The 18787-nt window shown below is 49.1% G+C and overlaps 1 protein-coding gene and 1 long non-coding RNA gene across 5 annotated transcripts in view; both read right to left on the bottom strand.

The window, feature by feature from the left end:
* Znf516 (zinc finger protein 516) overlaps window positions 1-9884 on the bottom strand; it is a 92962-nt gene extending 83078 nt beyond the window's left edge. Inside the window, exon 1 of one of the 4 annotated variants that reach the window (XM_029471882.2) lies at window positions 9761-9884. The gene's annotated coding sequence lies outside the window, so the exon portion shown is untranslated. Of the gene's footprint in view, window positions 1-90; window positions 284-2919; window positions 3495-6032; window positions 6138-9760 lie in introns of those variants that run through there. The other 3 variants (XM_021150987.3, XM_029471881.2, XM_021150986.3) reach the window with 3 other exon arrangements.
* A 5181-nt stretch (window positions 9885-15065) lies between these two features.
* Window positions 15066-18508, bottom strand: LOC110284991 (uncharacterized). Its single transcript, XR_002377010.3, has 3 exons — window positions 18098-18508; window positions 17495-17643; window positions 15066-15981 (listed from the first exon to the last, which is right to left on the bottom strand). It is a non-coding gene; the product is annotated as an uncharacterized LOC110284991 (long non-coding RNA).
* Window positions 18509-18787: the final 279 nt, after the last annotated feature.

The following is an 18787-nucleotide window of genomic DNA, read 5'->3' as shown; positions in this document are numbered from 1 at the left end:
TTTAATCCTACCACTAATCCCGTGATTCCACGGAACCGTCCCCAGGTTCGCGTTGCTATGGAGAGTGCTCATAGCCCAGACGCCACTTACTGTCAGTCTTAGGACCAAGACCATCCTTCTCCCCTCTCAATCTTTTGTTCAGGGAAAAGTCATTTCTGGGGAAAGGAAGACAATCCGGTGCCTGGGTCATGTGCTGCCCTCATCACAATGGCCATTATGGCTTCACGCCAGGTACTTCTCCAGGAAAGAATGCTGTCATCATGTTAATGGGTCATGCGAAGGACACGGTAAGTACTAGTACGACTGGAAGATCCATCTGGATCTTGAGGATATAATTATCAATAGATGATGGCATTTTTCTCAGACTGTTACAGAAATACTAAGTCACTGGTCATCTCAGTGTGACGTGTGTGCAAGGCAAGGCACGGTTCCACTGTTCAAACTCTGGGCAGTGCACAACCTACAGAGCGCACGGTGCATGGCTTGGGGGCACAAATGTGACCAAGCGTATGTGTCTACTTCTTTCCTTTAAACAGGGAAACCAGGAAATGAAGGATAATGAAGCCATCTGAGAAGACAACAGTGTCCAGAGGCTCTGGGGCCCTGGGGCAGCACAGCTCCACATTGGTCAGGAATGGAGGTCAATGGTGACAAGGCAGGTGGATGCCCTCCTGAATCATCTCAGAATGCAAATCTCTCGTGAATTAAATACAGTCTAACCACCGAAACCCCCAGCTAGAGGGTGCAGACAAGACCGTCAGAAGCCAAACACCAACTCCACATGTATATAATTCCACAACAGCTCAGAACTTCAGTAAAACTAGGACACTCTGAGTCTATGAAGTCATCAGTATACTCAGGAAGCCATGAATAGAGCAGGCTACTTAGTGGATCACCTTGGGGCAGCAGGGTTGGGGGGTGTGGGGGAACTAAGCCCTTAAGATGGGGGGGGGGGTTACACACATTTTGAGCTCTGGGTTAAAAATCACAGAAATAGTAAGGAACTAGAGTTCTCTTTCTGACCGGCAGATCTTTAGGCTTACCCCCAAGGATAAGTCTTAACCACTCCTGTCTAACTCTCGGGTTTTCTAAATCTGTATAGTCACTCCACACTTAATGGCAAACTATTTCCCATAAACACAAGTCTCGCTCACCACTCATAAATACCACTGAAGAAGCTGCTGAGGCCACAGCCACCTCTGGGCACAACTTCCAATGCATCACTGCCTGTACTCAATTTCAAAGAACATTCTCGAACGCCAAAGTAAATCAATGTCCAGCCCAGCTCTAGTCAGCTCACGCAATATAGGTTAAACAGAACCATATGGTAAAGACAGACGCATGTTGCCCTCCGCTGAAACAAAGGACAAAAATTCCTAGACAAATTGTCCCTTCCCCTTTCACATGGGAGGAGGAGGGGATAATTGGAGGGACTTCTGAAGTACTAAGCATTCAGGGCTGGGGCAGGTTCAACGGAGTGCCTCCATGTTTGAGTCTCCGTCTAGGTCTGGAAAAGTAACACCATATTGCAATCTCTAGGCGTCACCTCCGCCTAGGCAGGAGGAGGGCAGGCCAGCTGTGTGCAGGAGGCCCTGGCATCATCTGGTCCCCAGGGTATGAGAGGCATCAAGAGACAAGTCTACCTGTTCCGAAGGAATAAAACACCTGCTCAGCTCAGCTTGGAAATAAAACAGTAAGACACGGGTCTACCTCCTCCCACGGCCACAGAGACAGTCAGAACTCCGCCATTACAGACTGTATGGAAAAATAAAAAGAGTTCGGACTGTAGCAACTTCATTAAATTCCTGACTCAAAACACCCAGAGAAAAACAACCTCCCAGAAAGAGCACAGCCTGGAAAAGGGGGACATCTGATGAAACTGCTTCTCAGGTTATTTTTTTTTCCCTCTGTTCTCCAGTTTTGTGTCTTACTCATTACTTAACATATATTTACATGCCTGCTTTCTAAAAATAGCTCTAGCTCTAATTACCCTGCTTAGTAATTTCCAGGACCATTTGGGCTGAAGACTAAATGCCAGATCTTTCCTGAAAAACTACTTTTAAGGCATGTAGAGAGAGGCACAAAATTATACTTCTTGACAATTCCGATGTGTGCCCGGGGAAGCAGCCCCTTCCACACAAACACCGCCGCTCCCAATCTGGCAGGGAAGGCCACAGCTGCCAGCGTCACGTGTAGGCAGATGCAGAGGATAAAGGAGGCAAAGAGGGCAGTTGCAACTGCCAATTTCCCCCAATCCTTCGGAAATATACCTCGTTTACCTCAAGAGATAGGACAGGACATTTACAGTCCCAGAAATGTACTCATATGCCCTAAGTATATCTCCTTGGAATAAAATTACTTTAAAGTAGAGGGTTGTTTGTTTGTTTGTTTGTTTTTGTTTTCATAGGTTTGGATAAACATTCCAGATCCACAATGTCTCCCTTCACGTGTCCTTCCATAAAGTTAATTTTATTAATAAATTCGCCAGAAAAAAATAGAAACACTAGATAGGATTCCTTTCTTAAATTGGGTTTCTGGTAATTTTCAAAAATTCTAGAAAATTCTGAAATAATCATAGCTGGCTTCCAATAACAAAAAGACTCCCGCCCACCCTCCTGGGCAGGACAGGAGAGGAAGGGTGCTCTCTCAGAACAGATAAGAAAAAGGTCTTACCTCCCGCCCAGCCTGCTAGTGAGAGAAAGAAGGATGAGGGCCAGGGCCTGAGCGGAAAGCTGCCCCTCCGACGCCCCCTGATACTCTACACCCTGAACAGGTGGCTGCTTCTACACTCAGACACTCCCAGGCAGTCTGGTGCAGAGGGGCTGGGATCGGGGCCCCGCAGGACCAGTCAGAGCCAAAGCGGACAAGAGTAAAACCCTACCCACTGCCCCTGAGCATCTCCAGGGTCCACATTCACACCTGCCTCTCGGCTTCTCCAAGTTCCTCCCAGTCAGGGACGCACACAGCTTCGGATTCCAGAAGCCCCTTCTTCCTTCCTCGGGCTGCACAACAGCCCTACATCCTGAAGCTGGGCTTGCTGGGAAAACGCAGCTCCCGAGGAGCTGCAGTTCCCAGCAGCACCAGAGGGGTCGCTCGCCTGCCCTGCCAGCTCCGGAGTAATGAAATTAGTCCCTCATGCTTCCACGTGAATAAATCTGGAAGCTAAGGTCAGAGATGCCGAATTGTAAGCAGCCTGGAGAAGCCTAGTGAAGCACCAAGCAAAACTCCGGTGGACTACAACGCAGCTGGGGGGTCGAGGCAGGGTGGGGGCGGCATACTCAGGAAGATGGGGAGGGAAGGGATTTCCCCGAAGTTTCCAGAACTTGAGGGTGGGGGGGGGATAACAAAGAGATCCATTTTTAAAAGAACAGCATCAGGTTAGCTTGTCCCAAGCACTGAAACATAAAAACACGAATTTGGTAAGCTGTGCTTTTGAGGAAGGAATGATAATCCCAGGTTCAAAAGTTTATAAATTAAATACCTAACTAACTGTGTTTTCTCCTTTCGTCCACGGGTTCTATTAACTGGGATCAAGTCCACATGCAGCGCTAACAGCAATGTGGGCGATTCGGGATAAATATGGCCAGTCGAAAAAACCAAAGTGAAAACTGATAGGTCCCCTGAACAGTGACAGCCATGTTTGCTTTGGTTGTGGACCTAGTGATTGTATAAGCAAAAGGTTTCTTATAGTGTGCCACAATTAACACCTGTCCTTTTCTCCTAAATTGAAAGTCCAGTGTGAAAGAAACAGCAGCGAGGTGACCAGGCGACCCTCTAAAGGAGCAACATTATAATAGGAGAGCATGCAGGCTAGGGCATGCTCCCTCCTACTGCCCAACAGAATCAGCTTACATTTCGGCTCCTATTTCCATGGCCTTAAGGTATAACGCAGCTGAAATTCTACACACAACCTCCAGTCCCACTCAATGCCACTCCCACAAAATTCTTTTTCAAAGATTCCTTCTGGTAAATTGTGAATAAGGCCAAAACATATCCTGGAGTATGAATACACACACACACACAAAAAAAAAAATCTACAACAACCCCTTAAACTCAGGACTGGTTTTTCGAGAAGGGAGCCATGACTAAACACTTAAGTTACCAGCTTCCCCCAGTGGAAGACTGGGAGCCATCTGTTTGAGTATTCCCCACTTCAAAGTATGCTTAAAGAATCTTTTTCTCTTTCACATAATTGTTGCTAAACTTAATCACATCAACTGCCCCACTTATAAAACTCAGATATCTTCTGGTAGGAAGCAGTAAGACAAACGGAGCTAAAAGTTTCACTTATGAAAGTGGAGAGACACAGTGTGGCCCGGTGGGGGGTGGGGTGGGGAGGGGGTAGTTGCTTCTCTCAGTCCACTCTAATGGTGTCTCTGGGACTCCGTGGGAAGTGAAGAAATAGATAAGATTTCAACATCCCCGGAAATCTTTTAAAGGTACTTTAGTTGCCACTACAAGGCGTTTACAAGTAAGTGTTCAGAAACTGCCAAAGTGAGCTACCACGAGGTCTTATTGGCAATTAGTTATCACACACACACATACTAAAGTTAAAGTTTGGGGCCCTAGGGTGATTTTATGCATTACATTTTTAAAAGCCCAGCACAGCAAATAATCAAGATTCCCTTCTTGTCCACTTTTGGGAGCAGTGAGCAGCCAAAGAGCAAGCTACTGGGTTTTGTTTCCTTTTGGAAAGGCATGCCTTGCTTCTCTAGCAAGCTTTATTACAGACCCACTGGGATGGCCTCTCTTTTTGAATGCTAATGTACTCTGAGGGCTTCAGTATTAGCAAGTGTAAGGAAACAAAGTTCTCCTAATGAACTAAGAAAATATTGGACATGTATTTATCTTAACACATCAGGATTTTAATTTGATTATCAAAACAGTGTGGGAGCCTTCCCTTGAGCTCAGTTTATCACAGAGCCCATTCGAGATGGCTATGGGGTCACTCTCGTGGAACTAAAGCTGTCTCCATCCAGTGACCTAACTCACACCCCTGACACCAGGGCAGCTCAACTCCATCTCTAATTTTGCTGGGGGGGGGGGGGAGGGGACCCTTAGATTAACGCACAACAGTACTGAGGTATATTTAATTCTCGCCGGGTCTGTGTAAATAAAAATACACAGCTATTTTGACTCAACAATTGAAGAATGCGAGGAATAAATGAGTGATAAAAAGAAAAGGTCTCTTGTGTCCGGGGCAGTAGCGAGTATCATATCAAATAACAGGCATGCCTAGTTCCTTAAAGTAACACATTCCAAACCGAAATACTCCAATCATATTAATAGGGAGGTTTAAAAACGTAATCTGGAAAGATCCTGCTGGGGAGCTATCCTCTTTGCTTCTACGCCGGTCAACGCACATCAATTTTTAAATTACATTTAATCAACATTCAAGACTTAATGGTAGGTTCACCGGGACGTGACTTTCTACTGTACCTTTAATTAAGACGCCGTCTAAAGTTCCTTCCGAGACTTGCTGGTTAAGTGGACACCGCGAGTGGACCAGAGGTTCAAGCACTCGGTTCTTTGTTACTCAATGGACACCCTGGGAGGCCCGCCCCAGCCCAAGGGCACATCTGGGCTTCTAGAAATAACCCAATGTCCATTCGGGCCTCCTCTGCACCCAGGCATCGATTAGGTCTCACGCGTAGACCACAGAGCCCCCCCTTTCCCCCGGAGCCGCCAGCACTCCGTACCCACCGGCCACTCCCGCCCCGGAGAAGCAGGGCCCAACTCAGGTGTGGAGACTTACATAACCGCCCCCCAGAGGGGGCGCGTCTCCCCTCCCCACCCACCTCCAACAGAACAAAGTGAAGTTTAAAATAGAAACCAATTACCTGGCCTGCCCGCGGTGCTGGGCCGCGAAGCCCCGCCGCGCCTCTGTAACCCACCCCCCCGCCCGGCCGGGCCACCCCTCCCCGCCCACGCTCGCCCACGCCGCTGCCCCCACGAGTTCGCCGCCCCTCCCCCCACTCCCCCCGTGCCCACGCCCCGCCCCTACGGCCCGCGCCCCCACGGCCCGCACGGACCCCCAAGCCTTTGTTACGGTGCGAAGTTGGGCTTGCGGGTCCCCGTCTCTTTCACTTCTTGGGTTACAGTGAAGGCGTGTGACGTCCGTTCCACATGACGGGGGCGGGGGGCGGGCGCCCGAGAAGAGGGGGCGGCCGACCGGGGCCTCCCCTTCAGCGCCCCGCCCACGGCCCGCCCCCCGCAGCCCGAAGCCCAGCAACAAGCGGCCGCCGCCCCCGCCCCGGGGACAGGCAGGTGGGTGTCCCGCCCCCAGCAGCACGCCACGCCTCTAGGGCGGGCAGGTGGTGCCCTGCCCCCGCGCAACCTCCCCCCCTCCACACCCTCCACCCCCACCCCTCACCAGCCACCCAGTCCCACGCCCCCCCAGCGGCGCCGGGCGGCCGGGACACACAGAAATAGGAATGATTTAATGCAACGACATACCCATTCCTCAAGCCGCGGGCTTGCAGAGATTGGAGAGAGGGCCGAAAGGGGTGGCGATCCGGTTGGGTGGAAACGGCCCGCGTAGGAGGAGATACGCGAACTGACAACACCTAGTAACCAAGTGGGAACTCTCGGGGCGGGGGCACCCTCGAGGTGACCTCGGTGCACGCAGACACTGCAGACCTGGTGTGGACACTGTGCCTTCCAAGGTCTGTGGTCCCCATAGGGGTCTCTAGAAAGGGAGGCGCACGCGTGTATTTAACCCCACACTGCATCTTCACCACCACCACCACCCCTAGTGAATCACAAGGCAGACCACCGAGCTCCAAAGGCCCAGCATTGAAACACAAACTAGGCAGTCCAGGTCCGGCGCGTTCAGGTCCCGAAGTGAGTCCTATCTCTACGGACGTTCCTAAGTGGAGCGGATTCAGACAGTGGTGTGGCCCGTGACACTCTGCCAGTGAATGTACCCATTGTGCGGAGCAGTCGCGGCTAGGGCGCAGCACTGGTAAGACCAATGAACACCGAACTTCCATTAACCATAAACAGCTCGCGTTCTAGAATGTACCATGGACTATGTATCACTCCCCTTGAGAGAATGAAATTGGAAGTTGGGAGAACAACGGTGCCCTTCACTTTTATATGGAGTTAATATCCCTTTTCAACAACCCGACCTCTGCATGTTTGCTATCCGCAAGTGGCCACGACGCGACTCCACCGGAGCCTGGAACCAGGCGGATAAAACTGCTCCTGGGTTCCCAATGTCTGAGAAGTGTTATCAATCGTTCCTCTTTCCTTTCCATGTGGCAGGTTTCGACTTGAATCCGAAAGTGTCTCTACTGCCCAGTCTTCGCAGGAAGACGTTGGGAGGGGGCAGGGTCTCCACTTGGACTGCTGCGTGCGCATCTAGCTGGACAGACTTGGATAAAAGCGTGTCCACGTCTACAGCACACATCTGTGCAAATGCGGGAGCCTGCGGATGCGCGCGTCTGGCCCGACTCTGGGCCGATACACGGGCGCGTGGTCGCGCGTGCGCGCGCTCACACACACACCCCAAATTACCTCCGGGATAGAGAAAGCTGCTGCGGATTGGCCGACAGAGCCGTCACTCAAACCCAGGGGGCAGGGAGACTTTGCAAGGCAGTTTCTTTTCTCTTTCCCCTCCGTGCCGTTCCATTTAATGGTAAAACAACAGCAGAGCTTTGAAAAGTTAGCCATCTATGCAGAGTCTGTCTCCCTAACGAGGCCGGAGTCAGAGAATACCATTTAAATATATCCCGTACTTCCACAATGGACAAAAAGGGAAATGGGCAGCTAGAACAGGGAGCCCAGAGTAGGGGGGGGGGGTCAGTCATCCGGGCGGGTAGACTCGGAGTAGAGTTGTTCTCAACACCCCAAAAAGGACTTTAACCTTTGAGTGATTTAATAATTAAAAATTGTTTTCACGACTCAGATTAAAACAAATGTTCGGTCCTAATTTTTAGAGTCGTTATTTTATTATTTAAGCTTGCTGAAGCAAGCATGTTTCCTTAAGAAAGAACTGACCTATTTTTGGCTGGAGATAAACGATCATGTTAACAGATGTTAATCTTGTAATCTGTTTTTCCTGTAAAGCACTTCACATACCCGGCCTTCAAGACCTTAAAAATAACATCTTTTCCAAAAAGACCTGACGTCACAATCCACTCTCTGGAGGGAATAATCACACTCCCCTCCAGTTCTTTTTCTCCTGCAATGATTTCAAAGACATTAAATCTTTTTCACTTTATAAGTGCCGATTTGTTCTGCCTCAACTCCCACAGGCTTTTATTTGCATTTCAAATTCCACAGGTTACACCAGTCGCCTTTTCAGAAATATGTAAACCAACAACGAAGCAGTAAATGGCTTTTTGTGCATCTGGATTAAATAAGACACCGAATGAATATATTTCAAAAGAGGGGCCGAGCAAGTTGATCTGTGCTCACCCAGAAACCAAGTGACTCTTGATCAGCAAGCCAGGCAATGAGGTAGCTACACACAGCCCCGAAGCTGGGGGTTGGGGGAACTGGGCAGGTCGGCTGTGCAGAGCTTGTTAACGCTGGTGATGGATGCGGCTGACTTACAGACCCACATTTTTCGGGTAAAAGGCTGGTTCTCTGGAGACCTAATTGCAGATTAGGGATCCACTGGCTTCCCGACTCACAAAGCCTGATACTCATCGCACACCGACTTTCCTCCATGAACCGCTGGCTTAAAGACCCCACTGGCCTGGCTTTTGACAAACTTATTCAGACAAAGTTTCTTTAAAACTTCACGAGGCGGTTTAATCTAAATACTGATCTTAACTATTCGGTATGTTCTCCCTGGAAATGGCAGAGGAGGCGCCTTTCCAACCCCTACCCCACCCCCGCAGCATACACCCCACTGCGTTCTTCTCTTTCACACACCCGGGTGTGAAATTCGTGTGTATGTGTGTATGTACAAATATACACACATCTATGGTTATCAATAAATCCCCCACCCCCACTCTGCCATGGCCCAGCAAGGCAAATCGCAATTCTGTGGAGTCCCCGCCGCGCTTCCTAGCCCACTCCGAGTCACTTCCAGAACCTCGCCCCCGCCCCCACCCCTACGCGAACTTCCCTTTCTAGAGATCCCACTTCTTCAGTGCTGGGGGTCACTCAAATCTCCACGCTGACGGGCAGGAGTCCGGGGAGGGGACAGTGAGAACACCCACCACCACCACCATCACCACCACCACCAAACACAAATACGCAAACACGTCCCCTAGGCAGCGGCGCTCTGTGCCCACAGGCATCGATCCCCTCCGCCAAACCCTTAATAATTGAAACGGCTCCTTCGGCCCCGCCGCCCATCACCCACCTTCATTAGCCAGAGCGTTTTACTTTAAAGTAAGGCAATTTGCTCTTTGTCTCCTAATGGATGAGAGCGCATCCGAGCTCCCCTCCTCCCGCGTCGCCTTTGACGAAGTGTACAAAGCCAGAGCCTCTTCCGCGCTCCCACCCCGGCCCCCACCCCGCCCCTCCACTGCGGTAAAAGCCACCTCCCGGGCGTTCTCCCTGCTGCCCGAAGTTTCATCTTCTCCTCTCCTGGAATTGCAGAGCGGAGTAACTATCAACACAGAAAGCCAAGTCGCCCTCCTGGCGCCAGAGACCTTCTACAGGGCGCGCCCCCTGCCCAGCGCGCCCCCACCCCACGGGGCACAGCAGGGTCTTATGCACATAGTGGGTCCCGACCTTCCCGGCCTTGCTAGTCGGTCCTCCCCCATCTGAGCCAGGAAGCCCCCCTCCCTACGGCCCCTACCTTGGCGGGGAGGCGGCGGGCCCCAGGAGGAGGACGCGCACGCCCCGCGCATCTGAAGGTGAAGCAGAGCGCCCGCGGCGCGGAGCCGAGCGCTGCTCTAGACCGACCGCGCCAGCTGCGCCCTGGCGCGGGGGACGCGCGAGGACGCGCGGGACCCGCCACGCGCCCGGCCCCCCTCCGCGCGCCGCGCGCGCGCCCGGGACGCACCGGCCCCGCGGGGGCCCAGGCGCCAGCAGGGCTCCGAGGGACTGCACTGTGCAGTGAAGGGGACCCGGCGTCCACGGCCTGAGCAGGCCCGAGGCTTCCCCCAGCCCGGGAATGGTCTGCCCTGTAGGAAACGCACACGCTCCACTATTGTCTCATCAGCACAAAGTTCTGCCACACTGCGGAGAAAGTCTGGAGGCTCACGATGACTCAGACCTAGATAATTCCTCCCCTAATAGCCCTGAATCACGACGTCGGCGGCTAGTGGTCGCCCCTCTGCTTAAGGTCTCAGGTTGCCGAAGCTCCCGTTCCTGAAGGCTGTTTACGCGCGCACACCACACACACACACACACACACACACACACATACGTGCAGAGGTGCTTGGGATGCGTGTCCTGCCAACTTAAGCACCTGGACGCTGAGCCTCGAGCCCACACCAAACGGTGTTCACCCTGCCTGCAACCTCAGAAGTGCGCGTGTCCCCTGAACTTCACGGGAGCGAGTCTGGGAGTCCGCATGCTTTGGGAAGAACAGGACAGCTCTGGGGCAGAGTGGAGCTTGGACTCGTTTATCATCGTGGCTGTTTACTTGTGTCTTCAAAGTTCGCCTCATTTTGCTTTGGTTCTGAAAACTTCATTTGCACCCCCCACCCTCACCCTACCCTATAACTACCCTCCGTGGGTCGTAGTTAGTGACAATATATTGAGTCTATGAATCAAAATCTTGATTTGACTCCCCAAAGCTTTCTTGGTACTTGGCAGGGAGGGGCTGAGGGAGGGGGGAGGGGAGCTGGAGCAGAAGGAGGAGAGAGGAGGAGGGGCCGGGGAGCGCGCCCCGCGATCCGCGGTGACGTAGGCCAGGGGAGCTGTGGCCTGCGGAGGGGCACTATCTTCTCCCACCAGGCTCTTGGCCATATTGTTCGTCTGCTGAGCGTGATAACTCCGCAGTGGAGATGCATTCGGGTCAAGACGCCCGAGTTGGCTCTGCCGAACAATCAGCGCCAAGATCCGGGCGGTTACCTTTCGCGGTGGCTTTTCCTCGTGCTTACCCTCGCTGCTCGTGCAGCTCGGGGGCCCTCCCTGGCCACTGGTTTTGCAATAGAAACTCCTGTGCGGACGAGCTGCAAAGGGCGGCGCTTGTACCCTGGCAGAGCTGGCAATCGGGCGGGGGCCTGGCTGAGAGTGAGATGTTTCCGTGTGCATGCGTGTGTTTCCGCCGAGGAGGGGGCGCAGAGGGAGGAGGCCCGCGAGGAACGGCCCTCGAATCATAAAATGTAAGCTCCGTGTGATTAATGGTCGGCACTAATTTGGAAAGCAGGCATGTTAAAGGTCACGGCCAATTGTTGCTAGTTTCAGCCTGAATGCTTAAGTGGGATGTATTCCTTAACAATCACATTTTAGTCTGATTCACAGAAAACTATTGAAGTGCCCACAATTCATGACAATACCCAATGAAAATTCATAAGAAAAGCGTCACCCAATTCAGCTAATGACATTATAAATAGCATGTGTAGATGTTACATGTGTGTGCACAATCTCCAACACAGATTCAAAAATTCATAGCATATTTTTAATTGAAGCTTTTGGGGGGGGGGGTGTTGTATTTTTAAATCGATACTCATCCATAGTAAAACCCAGATAGAAGCAAGAGGCTTCTCTCTGCCTAGTTTTTCTAGTTTCCAACTACAGATTGCATTAATAATTTCCATGTGTTGAAAAATTGACAAGTTGAAGCAATAAGCAATAAGAGAAAGAAAATTTAAAAGAAAAAAAAAAAACCTGCTCAACATATAAGTCTATCATCTTCATGGCTTGCCTCCTTTTCTCCAGTCAGCCAGAGAGCTTCCTCCAGTCACTCCCGTGCGACTGTGTTCATTGCTCCTCTGTCTACAATAATATTGTGCTTTCAGATGGGTTTCTTGCACAACCCTGGACAATACATTCGAAATCTGAGAGTGAAATCTGATAGATGGGCAAGAGTCAGATTCTGGTGCCCATGTGACAAACCTAGAAAAGGCAGCCTGAAGGCGGTGGGTTTGTTACTAAGTGGAAATGCATTTTACCATGCTTAAGCCTCGGTCATTGTTTATTGTCAGAAAACCAGTGCTAGATTGCTCTGCACACAGAGAACAATGGTATAAAAATGAATTTGAGAGGGTTCTCATGCTATTGGTGCAACCATACTGCAGCTGTTCTGTATCCGCAAGTATCTTTAAACAAAACAAAAAAGCCCTTCATGATTTATACAGCAAGGTACAAACCCCTAGGATTTCTTGGGGGTGTGGACCCCCTCCTGTTCTGAAAGGTTTATTTAAATTAGAATATTCAAGCCAAGCAAAGCCACAATGTTAATGGTTAGTATTTGGATATTTATACAGTTAAACTGTCTGATCCTTCTGGCTGACAACACAGGAGCATGAAGAGAGCACTAACTCCCCTCTGCTGCTGCCTAAAGAGTGATTGGCTCAGGGTTTGAATCTCTGCTCCTTCTAGTGATTTGATGGGGAAGCTGTGTTCCCTGATCTGGGATGTTTAGATAAGAAATGTTCTTAAGGGGTTCCAATAAAGAGGAGCTAAGAGTAAAAGGCTTGTCTCCGCGCCCCCAGAAAAGGCCTTGCCTGTCAGAAAGCCTGAAGTGAAACTGTGTTAAAACATGAAAGCCACAGCAAACTACCAGGATATACTAGGCATACAAACTCAAAATATAAGCCCAGTGAGGGGAGGGGACCACACGTGTAAATATTAATCCTATCTCTCTTCAAATTCATTAAGACTGTGAATTATAGCTTAGAAAGGAGACTAGTGCATTTCCCGAACTAACTTAAGTATACAAAGGGAATGTCTAAAGGCAGAAATTCAAAGGGAACACACTCTAAATTTTATTTATATCACCCACAGGTATTTCTAGGTGTATCGGGTGAGGCTCCGGGTTAAACTGGTTAGGAATGTGAAACATTTTGTGTAGAAATGGAAATTCTGTGTTTGCTGTTGTCCAAAAAATAGGGCCTCAATCCTAATTTAGCTTTCTTTTGAAAAGTCTTCCCTTCCCATGGAGTCTAAAGAACTCAGATTTCTCCCTATTGAGAATACAGATGAAGGGAATGATGGGGCCTCCTCACCTTGGAGGTGTTAGTAGGAAGTTAACCCAAGGTGACCCCTTGGAGGAAGGTGCTGCTGTGCCTCTGGGCTGAAAGTCAATCATCCCGAAATGCTTAACACACATGAGCCTAGGCCGATGGCATGGGATGCCTCTCATCTTGGTTTAGGGCTATCTCCGTTCTCTTGAATTTTCATTCTATTTAAGGATGACTAATAGAAAAGAAGCCATACACACACACACAAGCACACACACAGCCACCTCTGATGTCTGATGGATGGGAACTGTAGCCAGATAGTCCCGTGTTTACACTGAGAAGGTCCTGACTAAAGGCAGTCTTCTGTGGTCATTGATGTACCCGATAATTCAGGGTCAGTGATCCAATCGAAGTTGAGATCTTCATGTTCTTTCAAACACTTTGAAAACTTGCTCATCCCTCTTCCACAGCTAAGCCCGAGGATTCTGTACAGTCTGTGCCCATGTCTTCCATGACAAGAATGATTTACTCAGTTTTTCCCCCAGTGCAGAAATCTTAAGAATTTTCTCACAGACTCATCATTTTAAGAATCTTTCCTTTGTCCCCTGCTTCCCGCCCCCCCCCAGTTGAAGTACAAACAAACAAACAAAATAAACTCTAAAATTCTTCACACTGGCTCATGTACTGTTCTTCCTAACACACAGGTTTTCTTTCACTGATTTTTGCTGTTTTGTATCTTTGGGGGTACAACAACAGGTAGTGTTAACAAATAGCACCTTTGGATCCCAGAGCCACAAATGGTATGGAGTTGCCCTGACTGGTTAAGCCAGGCAGCTACATTTTCTCACTATTTGCAGGTTTTGGTGGCTTCACAGCAGGTAGACGACCCTCGGGTCTGTTCCTAATTTCATCCTAACTAAAAGGCCCAGCAACAGCTGGCTTCAGAATGGCTGATGCAGATCTCCACAGATGTGGGCCATAATGGTTTGAAGAATAAAAGGAACGGGGCCACGGAGTAGAATTCATTTAAGGAGAGACAAATTCAATAAGCGTCCCCTTCTGAAAGGGTCCCTATGTTTGAGAAAGAGGGGCTGTTTTCCTTACTAACTTCTCTCATAATCTCACACAGCATGTTAATTTCTTAGCAGGCAGGTTGTGGCCTATTAACACCACACATCCTAACAGCAGCAAAACTCTCAACCGTCTCAGCCCCCCAAATCTCATTAGATGTTGCCACGCATATCTGATTGCGTGTGCGAGTCGACGGGAACTTTCCCAACAATACTGGGAAGAAAAGGAGGGAAGCGGCCATGTCTCCTTCATCCTGGTAGCTGAGCACAGCCTTACTGAAAGGGGAAGAAACTGAAAGGCCCTTCTCTGAGAAGTGATAGGGTTTAAAAGACAGCAGCAGGCTGTCACAGGGCTCAGTAGGGGGAAAGTCAGTTATCACAGGATCTAGGAGACTTTGCCAGATCTGGGACTCCCAGGGCCATTGTGTTAATAGACTAGGTACAGTAACTAGGAGGTCTCAATAACAAAAGAAAATGGACGGTTTAAACCAGTTTTAAAGGTACAACCAGTACATTTTCACAAAGTCCTGTGAGTATCTTGGCAATGTGTGCCTGGAACTTTTTCATTATTCCTACAGAAACTGCAAGCTATTAAACACTTCGGTCCTCCCCTCCCCTCCCCTCCCCTCCCCTCCCCTCCCCTCCCCTCCCCTCCCCTCCCCCCCTCCCGGCCGCTGGCATTCACCACCCTACTTTCTGTCTCTGCATTTGACTACTCTGGGGACCTGGATCCTCCAGTACTTGTCTTTTTCAACAAGTATAATCTCACCTCCCTCATGTCCTCGAGGCTAATCCGTGTTAGAGAATATAGCTGGGTGTAATTTTGCTTCCTTCAAGAAAGACAGAAGTGGGCTGGAGATGAAGGTTCCTGGTAAATGCCTGGCCACATGGCTGGCTGGCAGGCGCACACACACACACACACACACACACACACACACACACATACACACAGCCTTGATTCAATTATCAACACTGGGAGAAATAATTATAAATGGAAGCCAGTAATTTGAAAAAGCAATAATAAACGTGTTAATGAAATGACGAGAACTTCACTAAAAACAGACCTCAGGAATTTTTCTGTGACCCACAATGATGGATTCCCCTCTGGCTGACTCAGTGTTTGCAAGCCTTGTAAGCAGCAGCAGGAATCCAGCAGCTCCTCTTCCTACCCTGTGGTACCAGCAGGCCTGCGTCGTCTACACAGAGCCAAGGAGAGGGCTGCTTTGAGTCAAACCCTCTCTGGTATAGAATTCTTAACAGTTTATGGAAGACTTACGAACAACTTCTTTTAAAATAAAATCTCACTCACAACCTGCCAAAAGCAAGGTAGAAAATTTGAGGAAATGTGCTAAAGCAGATAAACATAAAGGAACTGAGAAATTAACAGACGTTGGGGGCGCATTGACAAATGCAGCTGAGGTCTAAGTGATGTCAAGCCTTCTGGCCCCAAGGAAGAACCTTGAGTTAGAGCTGCTGTCTCTGCAGCCTGAGTCCAGCCTGGTCTCTGGTCAGTGGAGAAGTGCTCTACGTTCACATGGATGGTGGTGTTTCAGGGCGTACCCCAAAGGCACGAGCTCAAATTTGGGGGTCCACAAGGAATCTTTCAGAGATGCATGCTTTGATCTCTACCGTGTCAACAATGCACAGGCTCTCACTTTCAATTGCGGTCCTTGTGACAGCATTACGGGGTGAATGGGAAATGTGGAGGACATGTATTAGATGGTTAAAAGTTTGTCTAGCAAACACTTTCGCAGAATTTCATGCTGGCAGTCATCGTTTAAACAAGATCATCAGAGCAGACACAAGGAGCGGAGATGCGGAGGCCAAAGCTGGAAGATCAAAGTTCAAAGCCACCCTGGGCTACCTGGAACAACCTTGTTTTAAAAACAAAACAACAACAAAAAAAATCATATAATAATTAATTAATCAGTTAATAATAATAAATGAGTATCATACCAAAAGTGTAAGTAAATATTTGTTATTTTTCCACAACTGTACATTTGTTCATTGATTCCACATTTATTTCTTGAAGCCAGGCATTAAATCAGAGTGCTAATTTAAAAACAGAATTGATTGCGTGCTTATTATCCCATAACCTGCAGCCTGTGGGCCATATGTGCCAAGAACAGCTATGAATCCAACCCAACATGTAATTGTTAATTTCAAACATTATGAGTTTTGTGTGTGTGATTTTTCCCCCCTAGGTCAACTGTACAGTTCTTAGCTGATGTCAAAAGGTTGCTTCTACCTGATGAAAATCTCATAAGCAATTTTATTTTGTGCCATTTACTCTGGTACAGTAACTTAGGAGGAAGAGGGTATAGTTAGCCCATTTGTCAGATGCCAACAGAGAGGCTCCGAGTTCACCCAGGAGACCAGTGGGGAGAGCTGGCAAGCAGCCGGGTGGAGGGGGAATGCAGCAGCCTTGGACACAGTGGAAACCTCTCACCTGACAGAAACTGCAGCCTTGCTAGTGAAACAGCAATTTTGTAAAGGACAAAGCCAGAAGTAGATTTTCTCACGACAGTCGCAAACTCCATAGCTACAGTTATTCTATTATTTATTTATTTATTTATTTATTAGTCATCTGCACTTATAAAAATTCTGTGATGTCTTTTCTGAATCCCATCCATACCCCAGGTATGTCACCCACGTGTGCTGCCATCGTTTTCACTTTATCATCCCTTTGCACCCCTGTTGTACAAGGAACAACCCCTGTTGTACTGTGTACAACGAGGCGTGGGGACACACAACTGTAATCCCAGCACTCAGAGCGCTGAGGCAGGAGGATGGTGAGCTTACAGCAGCCTGGGCTACCTAGTAAGAACCTGTCTCAAATTTTAAATGAACAAAACATATATATCTATATAAACCCAGAAAGAAATCAGGCCAAGAAATAATTAGAGAAAGTGAATGAAACAGGGTAAGGTATGGACTCAGCCAGGGTTAGCACAAGACAGGCCGGCAGGTTACAGATAATGGAAATTTCCTCTTCGCTTCTAGCTAGTGTGCAAAGCCAAGATGGAAGCACATTTTTTACAAGATGCACACTGCCTATGAACCAAGGCTCTGTGGGCTGAATGCCCAGGGCTCTTACGGAAGGGGAAGACTCCTACTTTTTTTTTCCCCTCATGATTGTGTAGAGGCAAAATAATCGACTTACAATTTAGCAAAAATGTATACTGACTATGTAAAAAGTGGGACTCACTATGAACAAGAAATGTAACTGTCTAGCAGAACAAAGGGAACTGAGAGGAGGGGGAGGGAGTGTCAGGGAGGGGTGGGGCATATGCTCAAGTACCTTATATGCTTGTATCAAAGTGTCCTTATGAAGCCCCGGCCCCTGCACAATTAATATTTGCCAAATAAAATTTTTATTGCACTTACCCATTCATCTTTGAAGAGGGAGTAGTGTGCTTTCCAGAGGTAGCTCAAGTATGGGGGGTCAGAACACAACTGGGGTTGGGGGGGTTCTCTCAGACTCAGGTCTTCAGGCATAGTGGCAAGCACCGTCACTTGCTGAGTCATTCAGTGTCCTGAAAATTATATCATTCGAAATAAAAGGAAAGCAAATGTGACAATCAGTTACGGTTGTTTTCAGGGTATGTCAGCATGGAGACAGGTCGTTCTTAAGAGCATAGATCCCTCCCCAGGTAGTAGCTAATGCAGCCAATATTAGTAAACTGCATTATAATGTAAGATGTCTGAAAATACCTGGAAGCCTAAGAATACTCTCTTAGATTGCAATAATGCTCTGCCAACGTGAATCGCTTTTGAAATCATTCCTGTTTTCCCTGGTGACGTTTTTTTTGTTTTGCCTATTTTTATAGAACACTGTTGGTACAGACCTAGGCTTGTGTCCCTAAGCACAGATGTGCGCGCGCAGGCACACACACACACACACACACACTGCATCCATGTTCCCTGTGTGAGGCCCTGCCCCTTTCTCTGAGGACCTGCCCAGGGAGAGCCTGCACGGGCTGAGCTTACGTCCCGGCAGACTCCAGCAGGGAAGCTTCCTCCGGGTACGTCAGCACTTTTGACTTCATGCAGTTAATTCCAGGGCTGACCAGCTTGGCCTCTTGCCTCTCCAGCCGCTCCTGGGTGTGCAGAACATGAGGCCTTCGAGTAACTGCTATCCGGGCAGGCTCCAGAGGAACACTTTTCCTTCTTTATTTCCTGTGGCTTAAACCCTTCGGCTTCTAGAAAGCCTTTATTTAAAATAAATACAGAAGAGATGTGCTTCGCTGTGAGCTATAATACAAAACAATCCTCCACTGAGTGCTGAACTCTGTTCAAACAAAGTTCACGGATGGGCTGACAAATTTACAAAAGCCAGGGACCCCAGAGAGGAGGGGCTGCCCCTCAGCCGGGTCTCCCTGCAGTGCTGGGCTGGCCTGTCACCAGGCGCCAGGGGGAGGGGCTGCGCAGTTGTGGGGGGGGGGGAGGGCTTTGAGTTGCGATATGGGCCCAAAGTAGGGGAACTGGCAATGTGAAAGGAAGCCTTAAACCGAAGTGGTGGTCTCTGTGCCCCTTGTTCCCAGAGAGTAAATTACCAGCTCCAGCAGGGTGGAAATGAGACCCTTCTGCTTTCCAGCCCCTCCCCCGCAACCTTTTTTTTAAAGCTGCAGTTGAGCTGCTGCAGTTGTTAGCACAGGGAGGGGGTGGTGCGTTCTGAGT

This window comes from Mus caroli, unplaced genomic scaffold, assembly GCF_978045245.1.
Source record: "Mus caroli unplaced genomic scaffold, Mus_caroli_1 scaffold_19, whole genome shotgun sequence".
Classification (NCBI taxonomy): domain Eukaryota; kingdom Metazoa; phylum Chordata; class Mammalia; order Rodentia; family Muridae; genus Mus; species Mus caroli.
Note: the sequence above shows the minus strand (reverse complement) of the source record. Positions and strands in the feature narration are given on the sequence as shown.